The sequence below is a fragment of the Saccopteryx bilineata genome, chromosome 1, assembly GCF_036850765.1.
Source record: "Saccopteryx bilineata isolate mSacBil1 chromosome 1, mSacBil1_pri_phased_curated, whole genome shotgun sequence".
Classification (NCBI taxonomy): Eukaryota; Metazoa; Chordata; class Mammalia; order Chiroptera; family Emballonuridae; genus Saccopteryx; species Saccopteryx bilineata.
This window is the reverse complement of record NC_089490.1, coordinates 129,525,361-129,553,165: the sequence shown is the minus strand read 5'-3', so window position 1 is coordinate 129,553,165 and position 27,805 is coordinate 129,525,361. Positions and strand designations below refer to the sequence as shown.

The following is a 27,805-nucleotide window of genomic DNA, read 5'->3' as shown; positions in this document are numbered from 1 at the left end:
AATGACAGCAGGAAGAAGCCGCCCCTCAGCCTGAGAAGTTCCCTCCTCAATGTTCTCCAAATCCCCTTCCTTTTAAACCACACATACTCAGTCCTTCAAAAACTTACACCAACAGGTTCCCTGTCTCTAAACATCTCCACATGTCCTTCCATTCGAGAGGAACCAGACCAACACGTCTCATGAGGCTCATCCAGGAGACCATGTATCACCATGTCACTCTGCCCACTCAGCACTCGCAGCAAGCAATTCACAATTATTACCTCGCAAAATTTTTTTAGTTCCTCACTCAGGTTTTCGAAGACATCGCCTGGTTCAGACCTCACAGCACGGAAATTGATGACCTCCTTAACTGGATGAGGGACTTGGCTTGGCAAGGTTCTTTTCTTGAGTTCTCTCCAGAAGAAACAATAATTTTCCAATTTTTTCTCCTCTTTCTCCTCATCACCCCTCACCGTATATTATAAAATTAATAACTGCCTTTCTTTTATATGTAACCACAGAGTTGAGAAATGATAGATACGTGAATTTACCAGGAATTTCAAACTGCCCTCTTGATGTTCCGCTGAGACAAAGGAATTCCAAGAAGTTGGCAATGCCCCAAGAGAAGCATTCCGACATACCAGGACTTTTAATTCAACACCCATTGCCTGACCTGTGCTGGTACAGTGGATAAAGTGTCAAACTGGAAACACTGAGGTTGCCAGTTCAAAACCTTGGGCTTGCCTGGTCAAGGCACATATGGGAGTTGTTGCTTCCTGCTCACCCCCCTCTATAATGAATAATTCAACACCCACATGCTCGAAAAATTCTTCCTTGCCCTATAAAATTCACCCCTAATCTGTAATCGGTGCTCTTCTCCCCGGAGAAGTGCCCGGCAGGGTTCCTTTCTTCCTTTCAATAAAGCCTGTTACTCTGGTCTTTTCGGACTCTCATGGATTCTAACAAAATATAATTGGCTTCTGCCAGAGTAGGGCAAAATGGGATAATATAAATTTAACAATGTGGGTTTTTTTCCCTTTTAAGATTCTAATATGATAATTGTGACTATTTCATAAATGTGAGATGTTGGGAAGGTATTTCTCTGGACTAAGGATAAAATGGGGATAATACTACCTTCAGAGGGCTGGTTTGACAATTAACTGATTTAATAATGCAAAATTCCCAATACAAAGTTAACATTTGATAAATGTTATCCATCATCATCATCAACAAAATATTTATTATAAATGTCCATCACAAACTACATACTCAATAATTATTAGCTATCATCATTTTCATCATTATTATTTATTCTTAGCACTTAATTGTTGAAAGAAGTTCACCAGTAAGGGAAACACTTCAGAAAAAATGAATCTAAATCTCTTTATTGGGAAATTCATTCATTCCACAGATATTTACTGAGCAGCTACTATGTGCCAGGTATTGTTCTAAGAGCTAACAAAACCAAGACTCTTGCAGGGCAGAGTGGAGAGGATACAAATAATAAACAATAGGCATAATAAATCCATAAATTACACAACATGTTAAGGGACAGATGTTATAGACAAAAGGGAAATAGACAACAGGATGGTAAAAGACTTAAAGGAGGTGAGAGGCATGGAGTGGAACTGCATTCCAGGCAGAGGAACAGCCAGTGCAGAGGCCCTACAGTGGGAATGCCATGTTTGAGGATCTGCAAGGAAATCAGCATGGCTGATGGAAGTAAGAAGGTGACAGATTGGAAAGGAGGTCAGAATGGGTCAGGGAATGGAAGAGCTAGGTCCTAAAGGACCTCGTATGTCATAGTAAAGACTCTGACTGACAATGACATAGGAACCACAAAAAGGTTTAGAGCAGAGAAAAGTCAGCATGGTCTGGCTTATGTATAACAAGATCCCTCTGGTTGCGGGGCTGAGAATGGACTGGTGGGAGCGAGGCAGGGAGCACAGCCCGTTTTGGAGACTCGCACAGTAATCCAGGTGAGAAATGGGAAGGTCCGTAAATGTGTTCCGTTTGAACTATCTGTCTCTGAACTAAGGAGAAAGGCAGGAAAATTCAGGACAGATATAAACAGCTACTGTCTCTTTAAGGGCTATTATTTTGATTTGGGGGTGAAATTATACATATTATTTATATTTATTTACCATATTGTATTACAGCAATTAGTATTGATAGCAACACAGTAATTATCATAATTATCATAAATAAGGTGCAGTTAAGTAGTTCAAAGTCAAAAACCTAGATAGTGTCTGGCACCGAGTAAACACTTAATAATCACTTAATTCAGTAAATTAATTTATTCAACCTCTTGGTGAAATGTTATTCAAACATGATTTTTAATAGGAAAAAAATGGCATAAGTATGCTGCTCATGAAGTGCACTATTAATCATTAATTTACAGTCATGTGCTGCTTTACAATAGGGATACGTTCATTAGGCAATTTCATCCTTGTGCCAACAACATTGACTATACTTAGATACACACTTGGGCAATATGTTATAGCCTATTGATCCTAGGCTACAAATCTAAAGAACATGTTACTATTCTGAGTACTGTAAGCAATTGTAACACAACAGTATTTGCATATCTAAACATAGAAAAGGTACAGTAAAAATATGGTGTAAAAAATCCAAAATGCTACACTTGTATAGGGTATTTGGAGCTTGCAGGGCAGGAATTTGCTCTGGGTGAGTCAATGAGTGAGTGATGAATGCTTGTGAAGGCCAAGGACATTACATGCACTACTGCAAACTTTAGAAAAACTGTACACTTAAGCTACACTAAATTGATTACCATATTTTCTTTCTTTAATAATAAATTAACCTTAGCTTACTGTAACATTTTTCCTTTCTAGACTTTAATTTTTTTTTTACTTTTCACTCTTATAAGAACACACTTTAAAATACACACAAACACATTGTGTAGTTATACAAAAGTATTTTATGTCCTTATTCTATCAGCTTTTTTCTACTTTTAAATTACTTTTTACTTTTTGTTAAAAACCAATAAACACACAGTAGCCTAGGCCTACCCAGGGTCAGGATCATCAATATCTCTGTTTTCTGCCTCTGTATCTTGTTCCACTGGAAGGTCTTCAGGGGCAGGAACAGGCATGCAGCTGTCATCTCCTGTAACAACAACGCCTTCTTCTGGAACCCCTTCTGAAGGACTGCCCAAGGCTCTTCTTGACGAGGTGGCACTCTTTTCAGAAATATGTCCATGGTGGTTTGCTCAGTTTAGTCCTTTTTGCATCATAGATTTGCTCATAAGTAGATTCTGCATCACGAATACTCTCATCTATTAATGAAAACGTTTTGGTGTTGGGGGATCCATGTTTTAAACATTTAATGAGCTTGGGAAGGTCTGCAAAAGCCTCTGCTATACCCTTCCCTGCAGATTTTCTTAGGGTTCTTTTTCTTCTGCAGTTTCCTTTTCTCTTGCCTCTTCCTCAGCAATGCGCTCCTGTTCCAGTTCCAACAGCTCCTCCTTCATCAACTGCACAGGAGCCACTTCTAGGAGCTCAATGCCACCCTCATCCACACCCACATTAAAGTTGATTGCCATCTCAACCACAGCCTTGTTGATTTTTTTCAGCCTTTTAGCTACAACATTACAACAGCTAATATGTCACCGAGGCAACAGGAATTTTTCGACTCCATCATAAGCTGTGAGGCCACCGTCACACATGTGGCTGCTGTTGACCTAAATGTTATATGTACATGACTATATATGAAAGATGCCTGAGATGTATGTTGCTTTTCATTCTGCCCTTACCCATTTAGAAGCCTACCTTTCCCACTTAAAGCTCCTAATATGGCATGGTTAAGGAATAGTGGAACCTCCCTACCAGTCAAGGGAGGGTAACAGACCTAGACTGGCCCTCTGTCTCCCATCACCCCAGACAGAGGGCTTGGTCCGGACGAGAGTGCCAGCCCAAGCAGGGCCCAAGTGCCTTTATACAATAGAAGCAGATATGAAAATGAAAGAAAAAGAAGGAGGCTCTATCTCTCTGTAAGATCAGGCAGTATCAGGGAAAGTGTAGGTCGAGAACTGCCAGAAACCATTTCCCTCACCGTGGGTGGAAAAAGCCTTCCAGAGAAGGAAAAAAGTGAAGAAAGAGAAAAACATTGGTCTTATCAACTGAAGCCTTGATTCTAGCTGTACCTGACCCAGAACCCACTCTTGGGCTTCCCCGTAATGCAAATCAAAAAGCCTCCAGTTCATTTTAAATAACTGGGTTTCTGTTCCTTGCAAAAGAACTAAATGAAGGTACACAGCTAGTGGAGAGCTGATCAAGTATAAGCAACCAGAAAATCCAGACTAGCCACATACCAAAAAGTAACATGTGTTCATTTTGTCATTGATTCATTCATTCAACAAATATTTATTGTGTGCTAATTATGAGCCAGGCCCTGTCTTAGGCACTGAGGCTACAGCAGAATACACGGCAGACCAAACCCAGCGCTTACGTTTCAATGTAAGCACCATGACTGTGTCAGCACGAGTACTCCTGGGTTTGGGTCCAAGGAGGGGACTTGAGAATGTCTTGTACACCCTCAAATACATGTACAATTTTATGACAGTGTATATTCAGGAGAAGCTGCAACATAAATTTTCTCTCAGTCTCAAAGGGACACATGTACCTCAACAAGATAAGGAAAAACTCTTAGAGCGTAAGCATACTTTAAGACTGTCTTAAAGTTCTTATGGAAATTCTCATATCTTAACTTTAGCACAGTTTTGGTTAAAGAAGACACACTCTTCTCAGCAGTAATTTCATAGACATATCACTCTCCTCTAAAATATATTATGAAGCTAACCCCTTTAATAATTCCTTTTTTCTATGGAAACAAAACAAACAGGCAATAACTGATTGCCTTTACCCCAAATAAGCATCTCAAACGTTAGCACTATAACTAAGGGCCGTATGGAGAAGAGGATGAAATAGATGCTCTCCTCTAGATCACAGTCATGTCTTCCAAGGATGCCGCTCAGGGCCAAGATATAATTACGTAATTTTGTAATTGATGGAAAAGCAAAGAAATTGCACTTATCTCTTCAAAAGTAGGATACCCAAAATTAAGTTTTAAAGTGTCCCATATGCAAATGTTGCTATCATCAATGGCCAATTTCTTTTTCTTTTCCCTTTGCAACTTATTTTAAATTTGGCGGTCTCTGTGTTTTAATTTAACAAAGAACAATCAAGTACCAGCAACCAAAATGTCAGTAACTCAGAAAGTCATAAGGAAATTAACATTATATTGTAGAAGATTCCCTTGAAGTTATATGTCTCATCTTTAGAATTTTAAGTGAGGGGAAAAGAATTTTACAAAGACAAGCTTCAGGAAGGTATCACTTTCCAGTTTCTGTCCTTCGTTTGAATAGGTGGGAATATCTCAGTCCCTGTTTTCTGATTCCTTTTAAAGCCAAGATGCAGCCTACGTTTCACACAACCCAACAGAAAAAGTATCTCCTTTCATTGGCAAATGGTTTTCTTCTAAACTGATGCTGATCAGATTCCTATCTGGTAAAAAAAAAACAACAACCAGGAGCCAGAGTCACCGCTTTCCCTATTCAAAGAAAGGTCTTCTGCAGAGAGTGAAACAGCAGCTGACTCATGACCATTAATTTCTCACCCAAACTTCCTCTAAAATTGTAATTTGGTGCCTTTCTTTTTAGCTATTCCTACTTCTGGGCTACCAAAAGCAGATTCCTTTTCAAGGCAAGAGAACATATGGCTCAACTTGCTGCCATGCTAAGGAATGAAACTGAGACCAAGCAATCAAGTATTCACTATATTAATTATTTTTATCCTATCTAAATAACTCACTAATTTATATTCACCATGTACCAACTACCTTTATTCTTGTCTAAAACATGTCTCCCTAGGGATAGGCCATCTCATTTGACATTTTGGTGAAAATTTTCCCAATTCCCTCCAAGAAGGTATAACTAACTCTCTTGCCTCCTGGTCAGGTGGGAGAAAGACAATGTCACCTGCAGCCATCTGACCCCATGAATAAAACCCACTACTGTCTTCCAGCAGCATACATTCTCAGTGTTTCTCTATTTCTCTCTCTCTCTCATTATTTCTCTCTTATAATGTCAAGCATTGTATACATTTTGAGTAAAACTTCTCCAAAGTATTTCTTAAACTGTCTTTTTGAGCAACTCTTTTTAGGAACTCATCATCTTGCCAAACTGATGATTTCCAAGCAAACTTCAATCACGAAGAAAAAGACAAGCCTCACAGTTACCCTACCTTCGGGGACAAGTTATAACAACCAAATGTGAATTTAGTAATAATGCACCTTCTCCCATAAACCAATACAACTTTCAGCTTTTTAAAAAAGTCCTTTTAGCTCTGCACATGTAAGTTATAATGTCGTTCCTACTAAATTAGATGGAAGAAATACAGCCACATTTGGAGAAAGACAATTCTTCAACTGTGTTGTTTCTGGATTGCACACTTAGGGCTTTGTCGCCAAAAAGCTACATCCATGCAGGATGATGGCATCAGCTGCCGGGATAAGTTGAAATTACCCTAACTCATAAAAAATAAAAATAAAAAACCTTCACAATCCCACTGGGCCTTGCTTTTGTCCTATCTGAGGTGGTCTGTAAAGGGCACATGATGCACTCGGGGCTGAGATTTAGTATTATTACCAATAGAACCACCTGATCCTAGTTTTGGTTTTCACTCTGAAAGTGATCTCATAGATAGTCCCTACATGGTCTCCAAAAATCCTGATGGCCCTTTTTTCTCATAGTGTCCTGTATTTCAATGTTAAATTAGTGAAATGCCATCTCTTTAGGTACCTGCTTTATTCAACATTCTAAACCACTAAACTCTCCCTGAATGTAGAAAGCAGTCAAGTTGGGACTTGCCACTTTGCTCTGTGTCTGCCGCTTAAATTCTTCCCTTCTCCTCGAAACAGCACCACAGGGATACTCACCTCCCTTCCTTTCACACACCCACCCAAAGCCTCTTCCCTGTCTTTCCAAAATCTCAACTCCAAGAATTTGGATGTTCAGGGGCTATTACTGGGCCAGAGTCCCAAACATTTCAAATGTGGCCTAAAGAATTGCTAAGAAGTTAAAAGTTTTCCTTAAAGAGTTAGAAATTTAAAAACGGGGGGTGGGGGTGGGGGAGTAGATAGAAAAGATTTTATTTTTCTCACAGAGTGTTACATTTCCTATAATTTGTGGATATCGGATATCTTGATTTATATCCAAAGTGTACTAGGAACTTCACCCTTTAAACTTCCCTGAACACTGGAGTTCAAAAAAACAGCTTGAGAAGATATTTTTTTAACAATCAACAAGTCTTATATCTGTTTCATACTCTCGTGTTTCACATTTAAAAAAAAAAAGTAATAAGGTAGATTAACTTAATGACACTCCAAAAATCATGTTGAATTATAACCAGATGATATTTGAAGTATAGTCTTTTTTTAATTTAGGAAAGTAAATTTAATGGGGTGACATGGATCAATAATAAGAGTACCTAGGTTTCAGGGAAACATCTCTACAGCATTTGAACTGTTGACTGTGTTCTGTGCCCATCACCCAAAACCAAATCATTTTCTGTCACCATGGACTGTAGTCTTAATACTACTGCCTAAAACAAGATATTTAATTTTGTATATAACTAAAATAAATTCTTTCTCTTTTCCAAATCTGTACCTTAAGCAATAAAATCAAGAAAAATACTGGTTGCCTGACCTGTGGTGATGCAGTGGATAAAGCGTCGACCTGGAAATGCTGAAGTCGCCAGTTCGAAACCCTGGGCTTGCCTGGTCAAGGCACATATGGGAGTTGATGCTTCCAGCTCCTCCCCCCTGTCTCTCTCTCTGTCTCTCTCTCTCCTCTCTCTCCCTCTCTGTCTCTTTCTCCCTCTCTCTCTCCTCTCTAAAAATGAATAAATAAATTTAAAAAATTAATTTGCACTGTCTTAAAAAAAGAAAGAAAAAAAAGGAAATACTGGTTATGTAACTAATCCAACATTTTCTTTTTATTACATCAGTGCTACAAGGAAAACATTCTTGCTTTTCAAATGATAGCAAATATGGATGTGACATGTTTCAACTCTTGCTAATACATACGTTTAGGTGACCTCCCTATAACTTTATCACTAAAATATTCACACACACAAACTTAATACTAATTTTTAAAATATCTAGCACATATCAGTATAGCTTTCCAAATACTCACACAGGTATAATGTCATTGTATACTCCCAAAGGACCACAATGAACAGAAAACAAGTGTAATTAGTACTCCCAATTTAAAGATGGGGAACAATTGAGAGATTGAATGATTTGCCTAAATTCTCAGAACCCCTTCAGAGTAGAATACTAGTCAAACCTCAAAGTTAAACATCTCTTTCCAATATCCACATTGCCTTTGGAAACTCATTATCAAACATCTACTTATTCAATGACTTGACTTCATCCTTGAAGTTAAATGATTTCTAGACAGTCTTATCTTTATCTACCAGAAGTTCAAGATGGACTCGTTTTAAATATTTAAAATAGGAGGAAAAGAAAAGACTTAAAGGCACTGAGTCTTAAGAGTCTGAAAAACTTACTGTGCCTTTTCTAAAAGGTCACAGAAAGTCCTCATTTCAAATATTATACACTAACTAGGAATTACAATCCATATATAGGTCCAGCACAAAATATATTTGTTTTACTGGGGGGGAATTTTTAATCACAAAAATTTTAGCAAAAAATTTTCTAATTTTTGATATCAAAATCAATGACTTTTAATTTAAAAATCTGTATTTTACATCTTGCTCATAGTAAGCCCGGCTTTGTACACATCACCATCACAATAATTCTTCTGCGTTGTATACTCATAAGGTACCACAGTTATTCTATACAGCAGATAAACTATCTGTACCTAAACAAAAGCTATCTAAACTAAAAACAAATACATTCACAAAGTTACTGTGAGAAACAGAGCTGCGAATGCATATACTTTCATGCATGAGATTCGCTATCCAAACATATTTATTCAGACTTACTTTCGTAAAGTTTGTTTCATACACTCCCCTCCCTTTTTTATTTTGTATCATTTAGGTACATAAACAGGTGCCTTCACTTCATGACCCCTCACCATGACCCCTAGCTGTGATTTCCTCAGGATCCTTTCCTGCAGAAGCTGACACCAAAGGAAAGTTTAGACTAGACAACAGAGGCTTTATTTAGTACATCATGTAAAAATCCTCAGAGAGCCCGACCACACAGTGGCGCAGTGGATAGAGCATTGGATTGGGACACAGAGGACCCAAGCTCGAGACCTCGAGGTCGCCAGCTTGAGTGCAGGCTCATCTGGTTTGAGCAAAGCTCACCAGCTTGAACCCAAGGTCACTGACTTGAGCAAGGGGTTACTCAGTCTGCTGAAGGCCCATGGTCAAGGCACATATGAGAAAGCAATCAATTAACAACTGAGATGTCGGCAAAGATGATTGATGCTTCTCATCTCTCTCCATTCCTACCTGTCTATCCCTATCTATCCCTATCTCTGACTCTCTCTCTGTCTCTGCAAAATAAAATAAAATAAAATAAAATCCTCAGAGAATTCTCCTTTTCATGAGGAAGTAGACTCCACCTCAAACAGTGTTCGTAGAGTCTAAAGTGGTACACTGGAGAAAGAATAGTCTTAGATAAGTACCAAAAAGCAATTAAATGCTTCACATTTTAAAACATGATCGTAAGGACATAAGAGATGTGGCTTAGTGATGGCTGGGGCTTGGTTCTGTTGGGCCACAGTGGACACGTGTTGTCATGTCCTTTCCAGTGTCCACTGCCTTTCTCCCTTCCGGCAACAGAGACCTGACAGGAGGATGGACACAGGTTCTTCTTCTGCCATTCAAAGCATGACATCATCTCCATACTCAGAACATTTCATACCTTGACCACGGTGTTTGGCTAAACATGAGACTGTCCTAGTGCTTGCAACAGTGATGACTGCAGTAATGCTTCTAGAGTCTGAGGAAACAAGCCACTGTGTTTTCAGCTCTGGGCATAAGGGGATAAGGTGCAGTAATGCTGAAGCCTACAACCATGCTGCTACCAGCAGCAGAGGTATGCCTGAGCTTGGGACTAATATGATGATAAAACAGAATCAAGGATAAAGAGAGTCTGTTACCTTGATAGCAAAGTTCACCTTTTTTGCTGACAATCATTGCAAGTGCGTTTTCAGTTACTTAAAACCAAAAAAACCCTAATTAATAAACTGACTCCAGATTCACTCATTCTACGTCATAATGTGTCATTTTCCAAGCTTTTTCCCATTACCAGTTACTCCAGTATAACTCCAAATAGCAAAATGCCATAAACTGCACCATAAGGAATTTACATTAGCTGAAAAGAAATATTTTTTCACAAAGAACTTTTCAAACAAGGGTTTGCAAAGTGCTTTAAAGTGTTTTTAATGCTTTAATTTCCAATGGTTCATATACATCAATACACACTCACATAATTCCAGAAAATAGTAAGATCTCCTTTTACAGCATAACTAAAAGAAGGCTAAAGCCTGAATAATTTTTGCTCATTAGTTCTAGCTGAGAGGCAGGAGCAAGATATATTCTCTCTGCCTCTTAGATCCTTGTAGTTTTATCTAGAAATCATTAGTATTCCCAAGAGAAGTAGCCATCATAACTTGATTAGTCACTGTTTAAAATATGCTAGCTGTCCTAAACAAATTTGTAAACTGATTAATTATCCAAATTAGATCAATGTTTTTGCGAATCCCTCTAACAGTCACAGAAGCTCAACAGGAATTCTGGGCCAATAGTAAACTTCAGAGAAAGAACAGTAGAACCAGCTGCCCAGTAGAAACTCGAGAAAAACCTCTATTCTCAGATGGCTCCAAAGCAAACATTTGTTTTGTCTCAATAATAAAACAAAATTGTTTTCTTTTACCTTTATGTTCTAGTAGGAAAGAAATGTTAGCAACTAAAATAACATGTTGGCTTTGAAATGAAATAAGACTTGAAAATTCTAGTCAAGGATCACACACACACACACACACATACACACACACACATACACACACACACACACACACACACACACACTGCACCAAGCAATTCTAAACTTATTACTATGTTGATACAGTTCAGGTGTTTGTATTACATCAAAGGATAGCATGCATCAAGTCATTAATAAAAGATAAATACAAGTGCCTGCATTATCAAAGTAAGGAAAGGGGGGGGGCCTAGACCAAAATAAACAACAGATAAGGCACTGTGCCTTTGGCAACCTACTAAACAAACACCGCTTAAAAACTGGCTTACTGCAAAATTTTATAAGCATAATAGAGCAGAACTTTTAACATCAATGCAATATGAACTCAGCCAATATTCCAAACAGATAAATGCTAATTTTTCAGGTATAATAATAGTTTTAGTAATAGTAATAGTAATAATCATGGTTTCCACCTATTTTACACTTAGGCACCTGATGCTTACTGTTTTAAATATGTTAATTGCCATTAGCAATCCTGGCACAAAGAAATAGAGAATCATCACACTTTATAGATGACAAAACTGAGGTTCTTAGTATAAACTTCCAAAGATCAGACCACGAGAAAAAATGGAGCTGTAATTTGAAACTAGGTTTGTCCGAATCAAACCCATCCTCTTAAACCACTGTGCAAAAACAGTGGTCACTCGTTCAACATATTTCTTGAGTACCTACTATGTGATAGATAACTAACCTGCAATGCACTGGGGACATATCTGTGAGCAATACAGTCACTGAGCATACAGAGTTTAATGTGCAGTGGGAGAAACTATCCAATAATCACAGAAATAGAAGTAAAATTAAAATAACAACTGCGATAAAATTTCTGAAAGAAAAAAATGGTTGCGTGTGAGCACATATAAGGCAAAGGGAACTGACACAGTCTGGGGGATCAGGAGACGTTTACTGCAGGTGAGTCTTGGGGCCGCCGTCTGCGTGACACATCGGTATTACTTAGGGGAAAAGCATGGAGACTGAGAGGGGAACTCTACCAGACAGAGGAAAACTGATGTGAAAAGGCCCTATGGTAAGAAGGAGCTCAGAATGACTGTCCCAATACACTGCTCGCAAAAATTAAGGAATATTTTATAGCTTCATATTCATTTTGAAAATATCCCGTAATTTTTGTGAGCAGTATAAAAAAGAGGAGGGGCCATCATTTGTGCCTGGAGCAGAGATCCAGACGAAGGGAGCATGAGATGACGCTTGTATCTCCGAACCCTGGAAAGCAGGAAGTTACCGTGGGCTTAATGATGTTTTATTTAAATGTAAGCAAATAAGAGATACACTTTTTTCAAATACAGTTTCTTAAAAGTACTGAAGCCTCAAAAGTAACAGTGATTTTTTTTTGTGTGTGTGGGTCATTAGCTTTAATTCTAGCTTGCACCCGGTGGGCAAGAAATACACACAGTGGGAAAACACTTCCCTTTCCATTCAGGGCTCTCAAAGCCACTGAGGTATCCGAGTTTTCCTAGGATCAAAGGTTTGTACCTCACCAGCCTTATTCCCCTCTGTTCCCCATCTCCTTCTCTGCACAAACTCTGCACAAACTGGCTTCTCCTTCAGCACTCTGGCATCTTGGCTGCTTCTCCTCTCCTCCACGTGGCCTTTCTCTGCTCTCTTCCAGCATGGGCTCCCCTGCCCCATTTTATAGTGTAGAAATCAAAACCTTGAACAGTGAATATTTAATTCTTAAATCTTTTTAGGTCTAATGTGAAACACTAAACAAAGATATCATTCCTTTGCTGATTCTGACGATCCCACTGCAGCTGCTCACTCAGACCGCCCTCGCGGTCCACCGCTTCCTGGGCTGACCACTGGCTCCTTTTTCCACATTCTTCCTTTTACCACCATCAGATCTTCCTAGAGCAAAACCTGCTTAGTTTATTCTCCTGCTTAAAATCCCTTCAATTGGTTCACGTTGCTGAATGGGGAATCTATGACCTGGCCCTGTCTGCCCAACTAGTGTCACCTTCTGTTAGAATATACTAGAGCCAGGACTCGGGGATGTCCAGAAAGCAGGTTCATTTATCGATGCTTTGTTATTCCTAACAAATTGACCTCATCAGCATGGCTCAAAATGGCCTCTTCCCTGCCCATATTACAAGTAGCAAAATGGGGGTGGGCAGTTCAGGGGGAAGACAGGAGGGCAGTAAAAAGCCTCCTTTGAGTCAAGCCTGACCACGGAGTCTAGTCCATAGCACACCTGGCTGCAAGGGGAGGCTGGGAAATGTGATTTTAATTCTGGGCACCCATAAACTCAAGTACTTCTGTTAGTATGGAAGAAGGAAAAAATGAATGTGAAGAAATAAATATACATCTAGAAATTAAAGTTAATGTGCATTTTTCTAAATTAAATAGGATTCAAACTAAATGATGCAATTGATATTAACTCTTTAGAGCAAGGGTCCCCAAACTATGGCCCGCGGGCCACATGCGGCCCCCTGAGGCCATTTATCCGGCCCCCACCGCACTTCTGGAAGGGGCACCTGTTTCATTGGTGGTCAGTGAGAGGAGCATAGTTCCCATTGAAATACTGGTCAGTTTGTTGATTTAAATTTACTTGTTCTTTATTTTAAATATTGTATTTGTTCCCATTTTGTTTTTTACTTAAAAATAAGATATGTGCAGTGTGCATAGGGATTTGTTCATAGTTTTTTTTTATACTCTGGCCCTCCAACGGTCTGAAGGACAGAGAACTGGCCCCCTATGAAAAAGTTTGGGGACTCTTGCTTTAGAGATTACTGTATTATATTATAACTTCCATTTTGAAAAAAAAGGTGCAATGTGAATGTTGATCAACCTTTTTTTTTTAAATTTATTTTAGAGAAGAGAGGCACAGAGAGAGAGCAAAAGAGTAGGGGAGGAGCAGGAAGCATCAACTCCCATATGAGCCTTGACCAGGTAAGCCCAGGGTTTTGAACCGGCAACCTCAGCATTCCAGGTTGATGCTTTATCCACTGTGCCACCACAGGTCAGGCCCAGGCTGATCTACTCTTTAGAAAATATTTATGGTATAATTTTAGGAATATCTATTACCACACTAATTACTGCCTCTTAAAACTTCTACATGATATTTACCTAACGTTTTACTCAAATTCTCCAATAATAATATTTTTAAAGACTGTGAGTAATTCTCTAGCAGCTAAGACTTTAGCAATAAGCACTTGGTTTCATCCTAACAGATAACAACGACTTCATTTGTACTGATCAGGAAAGGAGGCTCACTTTTCACAGGGACTTAGAATTGGAACGCATCTCTTAAATCATGTCCTGCCAGGTAAATAGGGAAGTAAGGTAAATAAAGGCCCTTTTTAAGTTTGTCATCAATCCTAGAGCTGGATGAACTTAGTAAAGTTTTAAAAAACACTTCCACCGGCAATGACTCTTAATTTGACTTAAAATGTCACAATATTTACCATTTTTGGTCACAGGTACATAACCCTGAATACAACAAAATTCATTTCTTTACCTTCCCTGATTTTTTTTTAACCAACCAGGGCTGAAATTACACTTTTTGAAAACATAGTTGAAACCATAATTTACTTGAATTGCAAATGTTTAAGTAGTTGTGTCCCTGATATTAGCAATGACCTTGAACACTTTAGCCACATATAAGTAACTAGCCCTTAAATCATTAACTTACTTTGTATTCCTAATGTAACTGTGTTTGGTGATTTAGTTAACAGATTTTTTAAGTCACTGACTTTCTTTATTTGGTATGGCACACTTCAACTGGATTAATTTGGATTTTACAGAACTAAAACAAAACTCTGATAATATTTTATATCGTTCACCTCAATTACTTTTCTAATGATAATACATTTTTACACATCTATCATAGAGGATCATAGCATGTTAGAATTAGAGGATAAAGGATGACATTGTTTTACTTTTTAAAACTTTTTTATTGATTTTAGAGAGGAAGAGAGTGAGAGAGAAGCATTTATTTGTTGTTCCACTTAGTTGTGGAACATTCATTGGTCACTTCCCATATGTGCCCTGACCAGGTATTGAACCTGCAACCTTGGTGTTTCAGGATAATGACCTGACATTATTTTATTTTTTAAAATTATTTTATAGACCCTGGCCGGTTGGCTCAGCGGTAGACCGTCGGCCTGGCGTGCGGGGGACCCGGGTTCGATTCCCGGCCAGGGCACACAGGAGAAGCGCCCATTTGCTTCTCCACCCCACCCCCTCCTTCCTCTCTGTCTCTCTCTTCCCCTCCCGCAGCCAAGGCTCCATTGGAGCAAGGATGGCCCGGGCGCTGGGGATGGCTCCTTGGCCTCTGCCCCAGGCGCTAGAGTGGCTCTGGTCGCGACAAAGCGATGCCCCGGAGGGGCAGAGCATCGCCCTCTGGTGGGCAGAGCGTCGCCCCCTGGTGGGCGTGCCGGGTGGATCCCGGTCGGGCGCATGCAGGAGTCTGTCTGACTGTCTCTCCCCGTTTCCAGCTTCAGAAAAATACAAAAAAAAAAAGGAAAAAAAAATTATTTTATAATTTGTACTTTTTTTTTATTGGTACTATATGCAAATACACTCCCAAAGAAGTTCTCATATGTATACTCCTACCAGTGAGGAATCCAAAAATAAGAGTAAATAACAACACTGGAGAATTACAAATTCTTAAAGAGAATGGCCAAACATGTATCTTTTGGACTAAGCTTGAGGCAAAGCACATTATAACAGACTTAGTCAATAGAGTAAAAATTAATGAACCACAAAATCACTGACCACTTTTTCACCTGTTTTTATATACCTATCTTTTTCCAGGCACATTCCTAAATTTCAAAAATAAAAATTACAAGTTGTCATATGCCCTCTTGTATTTTTCTAAAGTTCTATAAATTCATCAACTACTCTCTGGTTTCATATTAGCAAATTATTTCCAACTAAATTTTCTTTCCAATAGTAATACTGCAACCACTGGATGCAGTATTATCCATCGAGAGGAAGAGTCTATCTAAATTAAGAAATGGTCTCACAAAATGCTTACAAATTCACTCTATGCACTTGTAAAAACAGAGCTAACCTTTCAGAAATATCAATTTTTCTTTATTGTGACTATAACATGCAAGCCATTAAATAAAGCATTATATAATTACTTTTTCTAGACTGTAAGTTGTGTCAGCTGTTGGGCTAAGCAAGTGCAGATAAATGATCCAAGAGATTATTAAAGTATCTATTATAGCAAGATTTAATGGCATCATAAATCCAATGACAACTTTCATCAGTTTTAAAAGAATTACCTGTATGGCTTCTCAAAATATTTAATAAGAACAAACAAATACATTGGCTTTTTCCAGAGAGGAACTGATGTTAACAGTTACTTAGAGATTTGAGGACATGAATATTCTAATTCAACAAGCAGTCATTCAATAAATATTTATGAAGCCAAGTCCTTGAGAAACTCAGTGACAAAACAAAAGAGCCCTGTCTTCAAAGAGCTTACATTGTACCAGGAGCAGACAGATGATAAACACTGGATACAATAAATAACATATATTCTGTGTAATAAGAATGTGAAGAAAATGTAAAGCAGTATAAGTAGAATAGGAAAGCCTGAGGCAAAGTGGAAAATATGTTACTATATGACTCAGCAATTCCACTATTAGATATACCCCCCAAATTATGAACATATGTTCACACAGAAACTTGTACACAAATATCCATAACATCATTATCCATAATAGTAAAAAAACAGAAGTAACCCAAATGTCCATCAACTGATGAACAGATAAACAAATGTGATATACCCTTATGATGGCATATTATTCAGCAATAAAAAGTAATGGAATCCTGACACATGCTACAACATGGATACATCTTAAAAAACATTAGGTTAAGTAAATTAAGCCAGACACAAAAGGCAAAACATAGTGTTATTCCACTTATATAAGGCTTCTAGAATAGGCAAACCCATAGACAAAAAGTAGACCAGGAGGTACAAAGGGGGTGGGGGCAAGAGGGAGAAAATGGAGTTATTGTCAAAAGAGAACAGAATTTCTGTTTGGGATGATGAAAAAGTTCTGGAAATGGACAATGGTAATGGTTACCCAATACTGTGAATGCACTTAACGCCACTAAATTTTACACATAAAAATGGATAAGAGGGTAAATTTTATGTTATATATATTTTAGCACAATTTCTTTCAAAAGGCGCTATAATAGAGGATTGGATAAAGAAGATGTGGTATATGCAATGGAATACTACTCAGTCATAAGTAATGATAAAATATTGCCATTTGCAACAACATCAAAGAGCCTTGAGAATATTAAGTGAAATAACTAAATCAGAAAAAGCTAAGAACTATATGAGTTCACACATAGGTGGGACATAAAACAGACTCATGAACATAGACAAAAGTGAAGTGGTTACCAAAGAGAGGGGGTTGTGGGGGAGGAAAGTAAAGAGGACCAAATGTACTGTGACAGAAAATTATCTGACTTTGGGTGATGGACACACAATGCAATGAATAGTTCACATGCTATCGATGTGTATATCTGAAACCTGTGTGTTTCTGTGGACCAATGTCACCCCATTAAATTTAATTTCTGAATTTAAAAAAATGACATTATGAAGTCACTGTTAATTAAGTGATGACATCTAAGCTCCTGCAAGGCCCTTTTTGTTCTCCTTCCCCAATACCACCCTTCCTTAGAAGCACACGAAGAAGAGCCCTGCTCACAGTGATTTCCCTGGTAATCAGATCTGGGTAATCAGATCTTGTGACTTGCTTTCGTAGACAGAAGTGAATAATCCAATGGGATCAAATTCTAGCACTCTGTAATTTGAAATTTAAGAACAGAGACACACAGTATAGGAATTGTTGCATCTGAGTCATGTAAATGGCAGGACCCAGAGAGATGTTTCTGCTATTGAGATTCCCACAGAAGCCATGGGTATCTGCCCTCTTAATCCTATTGTTGAGCTCATCATTCAATTTCTTGGACCTCCCCCAATACCCTTCTAATAAATTGCCTTCTTTGCTTAAGTTAGCCAGAGATGGTTTCTGCTCCTTACAAACAAAAGAACCTTATTTCTAAAATAATATAACTGCTCAATTCCTAATCTTCATCCATCTAGGCAAAGTTGATAATATAAGTAGCCTTTCCCTTCCAAATCCTTTGGGCTTTTGAGATCAAATAGTAAGAATTATGATAGCAAGGGAATACCTATAGCTTGTTTTTCAAAAGTTCCAAGACAAATCAATACAAGAATTGCAAATTTAACTAAACATGAATTGAAACATGAGATGAAGAGCACACTAGTCTCTGAAATTTTTACAAATAATACACTTTGATTTCCCACTAGCAAAGTTAATTAACAATTTTTAAATCCAGTTTTGTTTTTGGTTTTCATTGGTTTTTATTTGTTCAGGCTCTTCTATTTAGTTCTAACGATCTATATAGCTCCTAAAGAATAATCTGAAGAATCCTCTTTTCAACACAAGATAATAATATGTAGAGTGGTAGTATCTGCTCTTAGTGACTGTTTCATATTTAGTCATTACCACAAGATCTTAAGAGAGCTAGGTAGCTAAGAATTAATTGACACCCTAAGTTCCAGGACCCAATTCAGTATACCACACACACTGTATTTAATCATCACGCCTCTTGAGTCTACAATGTGACAGTTTATCAGTCTTCCTTGTTTTGTGTCTTTGTTTTTTGTTTGTTCATTTTTAATCATTTTGACAGTTTTGAAGAATACTAGTCAGATATTTTACAGAATATTCCTCAATTTAGTTTTTTTCCCCTAATTATACCAGGGTGAAGTGTTTGGGGGGAGAACACCACAAAGATGAAGGGTCCCTCTCATCACATCAGCTGGTGACCAAAACCTTCATCACTTGATTAAAGCAGTTTCTCTCATTTGTCCACTGTAAATAATTTTACTTATTTTTAATTAAGGGTTGGAGATCTCTAGTATAAACTACTGCTCACAAAAATTAGAGGATCAGGGAACGTGCAGATACTCCAGTACTTTCAGCCTTTGGTATAGTGCATTTTCACCAATGAAATAAAAGTTGGTTTTGCATCTCATTTGCATAATTGAACAACTTTCTATGACTTGTTGTTTGCTTTTCTGATGTTCTTGTTTAAGAAAAAAATCAAATGTTTTTTTTATTGCTTCACATTCATTTTTAAATATCCCCTAATTTTTGTGAGCAGTATATAAAATACCTATTGTTAACCAATCATTGATTTGAATTTTGAGAGAGCTAATCATTTTAAAGATAAGCAATAAAAACATTTAATAAATTGATATCTATCTCTCTCTCTCTCTCTCTCTCTCTCATACACACACACACAAATACCTATTGAAACTGAATAAGGCAATAAAAGTTTCATAATGAGTACTAAGATTACTAAAACGAACAAGTTAGCCATGCTAAAGTGCATACTCCTTACACATGTAAACACTTTTTCTAAAATTAAACATACTGTATATTTACTGTATAAATCAAATCAACCATTCATAATTACTCAGCATTGCTTGCCAGACAAACATTGCTGCATAATACATTTTAAAGTACCAATAATAACAATGAACAAAAACACTGTATGGTAAACATATGACCATCTATTTCAGCAACATGCAATTTCCTAGTTTGTGGTTTTCCTCCACTAACCAAGACCGGGAAAATGCTTTATTTATGCTTTTTAAAATAAATATTGTCAATTAACAGTAATAAGAAAATGAAGAAGTCTTTGAAACATTATTTTCATTTTTAGTGAACTTACCTGACTATAATACTAATAGGTGTGTGATTAATGAAATATATATAGAATCTAAGAAATATTTAAGATATAAAAATTGTTCTTCTCCTGCAAACTTCTACCTTCTTTTATTTGATCCAGCTAATAACACTGTTTTGTCTTTATCCAAATAGCTCCAGATATACGGAAAAGGTTTATATAGGCGGATGGGGATCCTCAAACCCCTCAACGAGATCTTCTGAGCATGGCTTTTAAGGTGCCAAGAGGCAGAAAAAGCCCAATAGAGATCAGGTGAACTACCAGCTTTTAGGATATGCCCTTAAAGGCTCCAACGCCCCAAAGAAGTCTCATAGGAATCCATCTGGGTCCTGCTTCAATAGTGAAAAGGAAGGTCATTGAGCTAAAACCTGCCAGGCTTACATGCCTTTGCTGTGAGGAAAAAGGGACACTGGAAAGTAGGTTTCCCTCTCGCTCCTCTAAGGGAGGGTTCAGTCTCTTCCAGCCCTGCTCCAGCCACCTATGACCTAACCCCTGGCTGGGGTTTGCCACTGAAGGCTGAAGGTGCCCAGGGCCATTGGCCCCATCTATGACACTGTGGACGAGCCTAGGGTATTTATTCCAAGAAGCGGGTAAACTGATCTCACTTGCGCAGGGGCCACTTAATTATGTCTTGCCTGAATAGTCAGGTTTTTAATTCTTCCCTCGAAGATCTCTGTTGTGGGTGTTGATAGTCCTATTTTGTTTAATATATAGTGTTTGTTGATAGTGCTGCTTTGTTTAATATATAGTGTTTCCTTTATTCCTCCTACCTCAATGCCCCACTCATATTTCAGGCTGGAACCTACTCCTAATTTAGAGCTCTCTCTCCCCCTTTTGCCAACTTCTATTGTGAATTTATCTTTGCCACCCAGCTTAGTGTATCCCAAGGTTGTCTTTACCACGCCACAGTTGCAGAGCTCCAGGGAAAAGCACCCTGGTCTCATCTCTCCAGGCAGAGGAGAACAGAGGCTCCATCTCCACACATGCTGCAGATGGCTTTTCCAGTCTACCTGAATCATTACCAGCTAGAAGCAGCGGTCATTGGGACTTGGACATGAGCTACAAAGTATAGAATTGTGACAACAATTCCAGTGCCATGCGGACTTTTCCTGGATGTGGACTTTTTCTGGATTCCTGCTCCTTGTGATAGCTCCTAACAGACTGAACTGGGGTTGGGTTGCATTTGCAGGGATTTGGAATGGTGTTGGTACCAACTTGGACTTGGTGAACATGGTAAGGACACTACTCTTTTATGGATTCTTGTTGTATTGGCCAAGAGTTTGCTTAAAGGCTTTAATCACTGTAAAAAAAAATAGAAGACTGTATAAAGGAGTTGTGGCACATATGGTATACTACTCAGCCATAAGAAATGATGACATTGGATCATTTACAACAAAATGGTGAGATCTTGATAACATTATACAGAGTGAAATAAGTATCAATAAATCAGAAAAAAACAAGAACTGCATGATTCCATACATTGGTGGGACATAAAAACGAGACTAAGAGACATGAACAAGAGTGTGGTGGTTATGGGGGGGGGGGAAGAAGGGAGAGGGCAAGGGGGAGGGGGAGGGGCACAAAGAAAACTAGATAGAAGGTGATGGAGGACAATCTGACTTTGGGGGATGGGTATGCAACATAATTGAATGACAAGATAACCTGGGCTGCCTTCGACAGGGGGCGAGTCGTGCTGTGGCAAGGCCAAAAGGAAATTACTTAAGCGAAGAAGGCACGGGCTGCTGCTGCTGCCACAGGGGAAAGCCACACTTTGGCTCACCACTTCGCTAGAATTCCACGTCCAAGGCCACGGACTTTTATCGCCAGCTCTTACAAACCCGGCCCTGAGAGACGGGTTGAGAGCAATAGCGAGAAAAGATGGGGAAAGAAGGTGTGTTGTTTTACCTTTAACGGAAAACAAACATTGTAATCAAAACAACCCGTGGAGAAGCCAGCGAAGACTTCTTCGCCAGGCCTGTCTCTGGGCTTCTGAATCACTTCCTCCTTTTCGGGGATGTGTCTCTGAGTTGGAGATCGTGAAGTTGCTGAGATGATCTTGCCTCTCGGGGCAGCTTCCTGCGCGCCGGCGAGCCGAGCGTACTGCGCTGTCCGCGGGCGCAGACCCTGCCCAGCGGCCGGGCCTTGCTCGGCGGCAGCGGGAGGATGCGGTGGCGCGCGAAGGGACTGGATGAGCCCCGAGGAGACACCAGCGCTGCCCAGCCCGCCCTCAGCTTGAAGCCGTTGACCGAGCCCTCCGCGTAGAGGGACACAATCTCCCCTATGTAGAGGAAGCTGGACATTTTCTCAGACATACTGCTTCATGCTCCAAAGTAGACGTCCTTCCTCTTCTCGGCGCCCTCGCCGCCCTCTCCAAGGAACCGCCGCGGCCGGAGCGCCGAGAGCGGCTGCAGAGGGTACGGTTTGAGCACCGAGCGTCGGCTCAGCCCTGCCCCGCGCCGGGGGAGCTGGTCAGGAGCGAAGCAGCAGCCGCGGACACCCGCGACGTGCGCAGCCCGAGCACCCGGAGAGCCGCAGCGGCGGCCTCCCTGGCAAGTTTCCTGTTTCTTTCAGAAGTTTTCTCTCCAACACCTTTGCTCCTCCTCCTCCTCCCTCCTCCGAGCCCCCTCCCTTCCCTGCGCCCCACCGCGACAGTCACCGCCACCGAGAAAGAGCTGGAGTTTGCAGAGCCTCTCGTGCCCTCGGGGGAATTTTTGGACCAGGTGGTGGTGCCCATTGGGCGTAGGGGAGGAGAGGAACCCGGAGCGACTCCGGGAGGCCCGGCCACCCTGGAAGCCGCTGCGGTGGCCGCTTCCCCGGCGCGCGGGTAGCACGCGGGGAGGTGATGGAGGGTCGGCGGGGGCCCCAAGACCGGGAGGTCGCGCCGTATAGTCGTCCAGGAGTGGTTAGACCTGGGATGCGGCAGTCCCCGCCTGGGAAAATGCAGGATGGCGGGGCCCAGAAGCTTTGCCGGAGCTTGGAGGGGGGCAGTGAGGCTGAGAATTGGCGAAGGGGTGGGCGTTAGGGACCTGAGCGGTGGAGTGAGCCAGCGGTTCTGCTGGAGATGAAAAGGAGGAGCCGCAGTGTGAAGGTTAGATGAGTGGGGGTGGGTAATTTGCTGACGAAGGGAGAGGAAGGTGTTGAAGTCAAGGAAAAAATAGAAATAAAAAATAAATACATACATAATAAAGAAAGAAAATAAAAGGGAGAGGAGAGAGAAGGGAAGGGAGAGAAGGAGGGAGAGAGGGTCTCTTTTTGGAGTATATCGTTTTGTTTTTTGTCTCCAGTGTGTGTTGTTAGTGAAACTTTACCTGTCAGCAAATGTCCAGGTAGAGGCGATCCTCCGTGGAGGGAAACGTCACTTGGCCGAGCCGGCAATTTTTTGTAGCCAATGACTGACTGGTGGTGAGCCTTCTCTTAAGCCTTCTATAAACTCCAAGCCCAAGTTTAACCTTCCACCTCCTGGAGCCCACTGTTACATATCGATGACAGCCTTCATTTGTTTACTTTTTTATTATTATTATTCATTCCGTGAGAGGAGGGGAAGCAGATTGCTGCATGCAACCGGAAGGGATCCACCCCAGCAAGTCCACTAGGGGAGATGCACTGCCCATTTGGGACATTGCTCTGTTGCTCAGCAACCAAGCTCTTCTTAGCACCTGACCTATAGGCCATGGAGCCATCCTCAGCACCCTGGGCCAACTCACTCCAATTGAGGGGAAGAGAGAGAAGTAAGAGAGGGATGGGTGGAGAAGCAGATAGGCCCCGACTGGGAATGGAAGGGGACATCGACACCCCAGGTGGACAGTCTACCACTCAGCAAACTGACCAGGGCCTGTTGTTTTACTTTTCAAGCTGCTGACTCTTGAGAAAGACAAATACCGTATGATTTCTCTTATATGTGTAATCTTGAAAAACAAAATAAATGAACAAACAAAACTGAAACAGACTCATAGATACAAAAAACTGGACTGAGGGGCCGGGTTTGGGGGGTGAAGGAAATAGATGAAGGGATTAAGTACAAATGGGTAGTTAAAGATAGTCATGGGTATGTAAAGTACAGCATAAGGAATATAGTCAATATTTTTTAAAATTATTTTAAATCTATTAATTTTAGCAAGACAGGAAGAGAGAGAGACAGGAACATCGAGCTGTTCCTGTATGTGCCCCACCGGTGATGGAACCTGCAACCTCTGCACTTCAGGATGGTGCTCTAACCAACTAAGTTATCCAGCCAGGGCAATATTTTAACAACTATAATTAGGTACCAGGTGAGTAATGGAAATATCAGGGAGAACACTTTGTAAAGTATATGATTGTCTAACCACTATGCTGTATGCCTGAAACTAAAACAAAATAATACTAATTGAAAAAAAAATTTTTTTAAATAAATTTTTATTAATGGTAATGGGATGACATTAATAAATCAGGGTACATATATTCAAAGAAAACATGTCTAGGTTATTTTGTCATTAAATTATGTTGCATATCCCTCGCCCAAAGTCAGATTGTCCTCCGCCACCCTCTATCTAGTTCTCTGTGCCCCTCCCCCTCCCCCTAACTCTCTCCCTCTCTCCCTCCCTCCCATGTCCTCCCTCCCCCCACCCCTGGTAACCACCACACTCTTGTCCATGTCTCTTAGTCTCGTTTTTATGTTCCACCAATGTATGGAATCATGTAGTTCTTGTTTTTTTCTGATTTACTTATTTCACTCCGTATAATGTTATCAAGATCCCACCATTTTGCTGTAAATGATCTGATGTCATCATTTCTTATGGCTGAGTAGTATTCCATAGTGTATATGTGCCACATCTTCTTTATCCAGTCTTCTATTGAAGGGGTTTTTGGTTGTTTCCATGTCTTGGCCACTGTGAACAGTGCTGCAATGTACATGGGGCTACATGTGTCTTTACGTATCAATGTTTCTGAGGTTTTGGGGTATATACCCAGTAGAGGGATTGCTGGGTCATAAGGTAGTTCTATTTGCAGTTTTTTGAGGAACCACCATACTTTCCTCCATAATGGTTGTACTACTTTACAGTCCCACCAACAGTGGATGAGCGTTCCCTTGAAAAAAAATTTTTTAAGCTGCTGACTCAACGTTCCAGTATTCATAAATGAAACTGATGGCTGGACACATTTCCACATCTTCTCTGTTGCTTTTGTAGCACCCATCTTAAAATGTCATTTTAGAAGCCTTTTGCCCTACCTTTCTGGAAGACCCAGAGAGGGCAAACTCTTTGAGCAGCAGCTTGGACATTCCCTACCCAAAGAAATGTGACCTAGGTAATCCCCACAGAGCAAGATTTGCATAAAAGCGAAGGAACTCTGGGTGTACAGAAGGTTGTGTGCCAAATTGTACAACTGGCCAAAATTTTAATTTACAGATCAAGAGTGTCTGACAGTTCAAAAATTGTTTTGATTGAGATTTATAGTCACATAATGGAGTATAAAAGAAGAATAAGCTTAATATGCAAATGTTTGTGTTCAGAAAGCCTTGAGAATAGAGTGTCAGACCCAGAATCCAGGAAATGCCAGTGCAAAGCCTGTGCATGTTGAGATAAACTAGACTCAGTCATTGTCCTACAATGTAGCTGACAGATCTGTCTTTACTTCTGTGTTCTCCTTTGGAAAAGGTTAATTAGCAACTTAGATATGCCTGTTACATGATAGAAGCCTTCTTCTGTCTGCACACATGGTGTTACTGTTGGGAGCCTCTAAGATAGTCTCCAGCTTTGTATTATCCCTCTTGGGAGTCTAGCAGTACTCATTTAGGAATTCAATAAACATTTGGTAGATAAATAATAAATAACTGATGCAGAATTTTTGAATTCTTAAGTATTCTTATTCTAATAGTGACAGTAGTAATGGTTATGAACATCAGTTCAACCAAATGTCATTCAAAGAGACTCCTATGCAAAAGTCCTAGTGATCATTGTTCTAAAGAATGTATAGGGAGCCTGACCAGGCGGTGACGCAGTGGATAGAGCATCAGACTGGGATGCGGAGACCCAGGTTCCAGTTGAGGCGCATGCAGGAGTCTGTCTCACTATCTCCCCTCCTCTCACCTAAAAAAAAAAGAAGAAGAAGATAAAAATAAATAAAATAGTAAAATCTACATGTTCTGTTTCTTAATGACATTGCAAGGACGGCCCTGCGTTTTGTTTTCAGTTGTTAAACACGCACACACACATCCCAGTTTAGTTCAGTTTAAAATGCTGGTCTCATCTCTTCCAGACCTCCTCAGATCAATGGGACAGCCATAAGGAAGGAGTGTGGTCTGTTCTTTTACCCATGCATCTTCACATTTGAGGCCCTTGAGTATTCGGATAGGGAAGTCAGATCAGGATGAAATGGGAAAATGTATCATTCTAAACTAGGTGTGTAATTTCAGTCCACTGCAACACAAGTTGCAGAGGCCTTCTGTTGGGCACATAGGTGAGATTTTGATAGGTCTGAAGGACCTCTGCAATGCACAGTTCTCTGAAGTGAAAGAACTGACCCGAGCCTTACTTCATGCATATTCCCTTAGCTCTGCCACTAACAGAATACCTCACAGCCAGACTGCCCTTTGGGCTGGAGTTCCAGCAAGTCTGCCCGCCTGTTGACCATGGGAGATTCAGACAGGGTCTGCTTCATAGTCATGCTACCTGTGCAGGTGGAAAGGGTCATGTGCTTAGAAGGGCCTCATGTTTAGTTTGATATTTTGCTGGTGCCATCTTGAACTTCTTGATCACTTTTGAACAAAAGGCCTGCATTTTCATTTTGCACTGAGCCCTGCAAATTCTGTGATCTAACCACACCAACATGGGTATATGAGCTGCTCCACTGATCCCTTCCTTCCTCCAACCTTTCTCTTCTCAATTCCCTTTTTCCTATTCAGACAGATCAACAAGTCTGACATACCAGCTACAAACCAAGCTGCCTTCATTTAAGGAATTCAAGGCCAGGTGCCTCCTCTCATGAGCACTACCACTCTTTATAAGTTTCCTTCCAAATTTTTCTCCATGGAGACGGGAAGAGCCCTACCACCCCTTACTACCTCACTAGGCCAAAAATGGAAAACTCTGCCAGTTCACATAATCTATGTCCACGATTGAGACTTCTGTGGGTTTGTTCTCTAATGCAGATACACTAATCGTTTGTACTTCCTGCTGTGAAATTTTGGGCTAAAAGATGCTGTGTACTTGAAGCCTCCTGGTACAAGCTGGAAGGGGAGTGGTGGATGGTACACAGGAGTATGTAGAAGGGGAATTTCACATCCACCCTCAAACACTGTTGTCAGGTAGATTCTCTGGTTGCCTCCCGATACCCAGCCATCTTTCCCCATCTAACATAACAGCCCAAGTGAGGTTAACCCACCCCCAACTCCAAGCATGGGCCCTGACTAGTCTAAACCAGTGCTTCTCAAACTTAATAAGAACCATCTGGAGAACTTGTTAAAACACAGCCCCCCAGGCCCCATCCCATAAGATTCTGATTTAGCAGGCCTGGAGTGGGGCTCACTAGCGTCTGAAGGGGGTGATTTTGTGTTGGCATGGTTGGGGAGGTGAGATTGGAATAAACGTTGGCTACTGGCTATGCCTTCTGAGATAAATGACTTGGTTTTCTATTTGTTTGTTTTAAAATAATCTAAAATTACCAAAAAAGTATATAACTCTGACCCAAATTCAGCAACTTTTATAACTGGCCACATCAGTTTTATCATTGTTTTTCTCTATACATATACACGTGACTTATTTTCAGATATATCCGTGTAGGTTGCATACCTCCTGCTCATTACCTCCTAATACTTCCTGGATTCTTAAGAACAACGATAGATATTCTCTTCTGTATCCACAATACAGCTATCAAGTTCAGAAAGTATAACACTGATCTAAAACTTTAATCTGCCGTACACATTTCAATGTATCATTGTCCAAACAGTGTTTCTTATAACATTCTCCAATCCCACCCAGGACACATATATAATATTTATTTGTCATATCTCTTCTGTCTCCTTTGATCTGTCCCAATTCCTCAGCCATCCTTTGTC

The 27,805-nt window shown here is 40.2% G+C and overlaps 1 long non-coding RNA gene across 1 annotated transcript; it reads left to right on the top strand.

Moving 5' to 3' along the window:
* The first annotated feature begins 22,559 nt into the window (after window positions 1-22,559).
* Window positions 22,560-25,855, top strand: LOC136320089 (uncharacterized). The gene is made up of 3 exons (XR_010728259.1): window positions 22,560-22,675; window positions 23,888-24,041; window positions 25,717-25,855. It is a non-coding gene; the product is annotated as an uncharacterized lncRNA (long non-coding RNA).
* The last annotated feature ends 1,950 nt before the right edge of the window (window positions 25,856-27,805 follow it).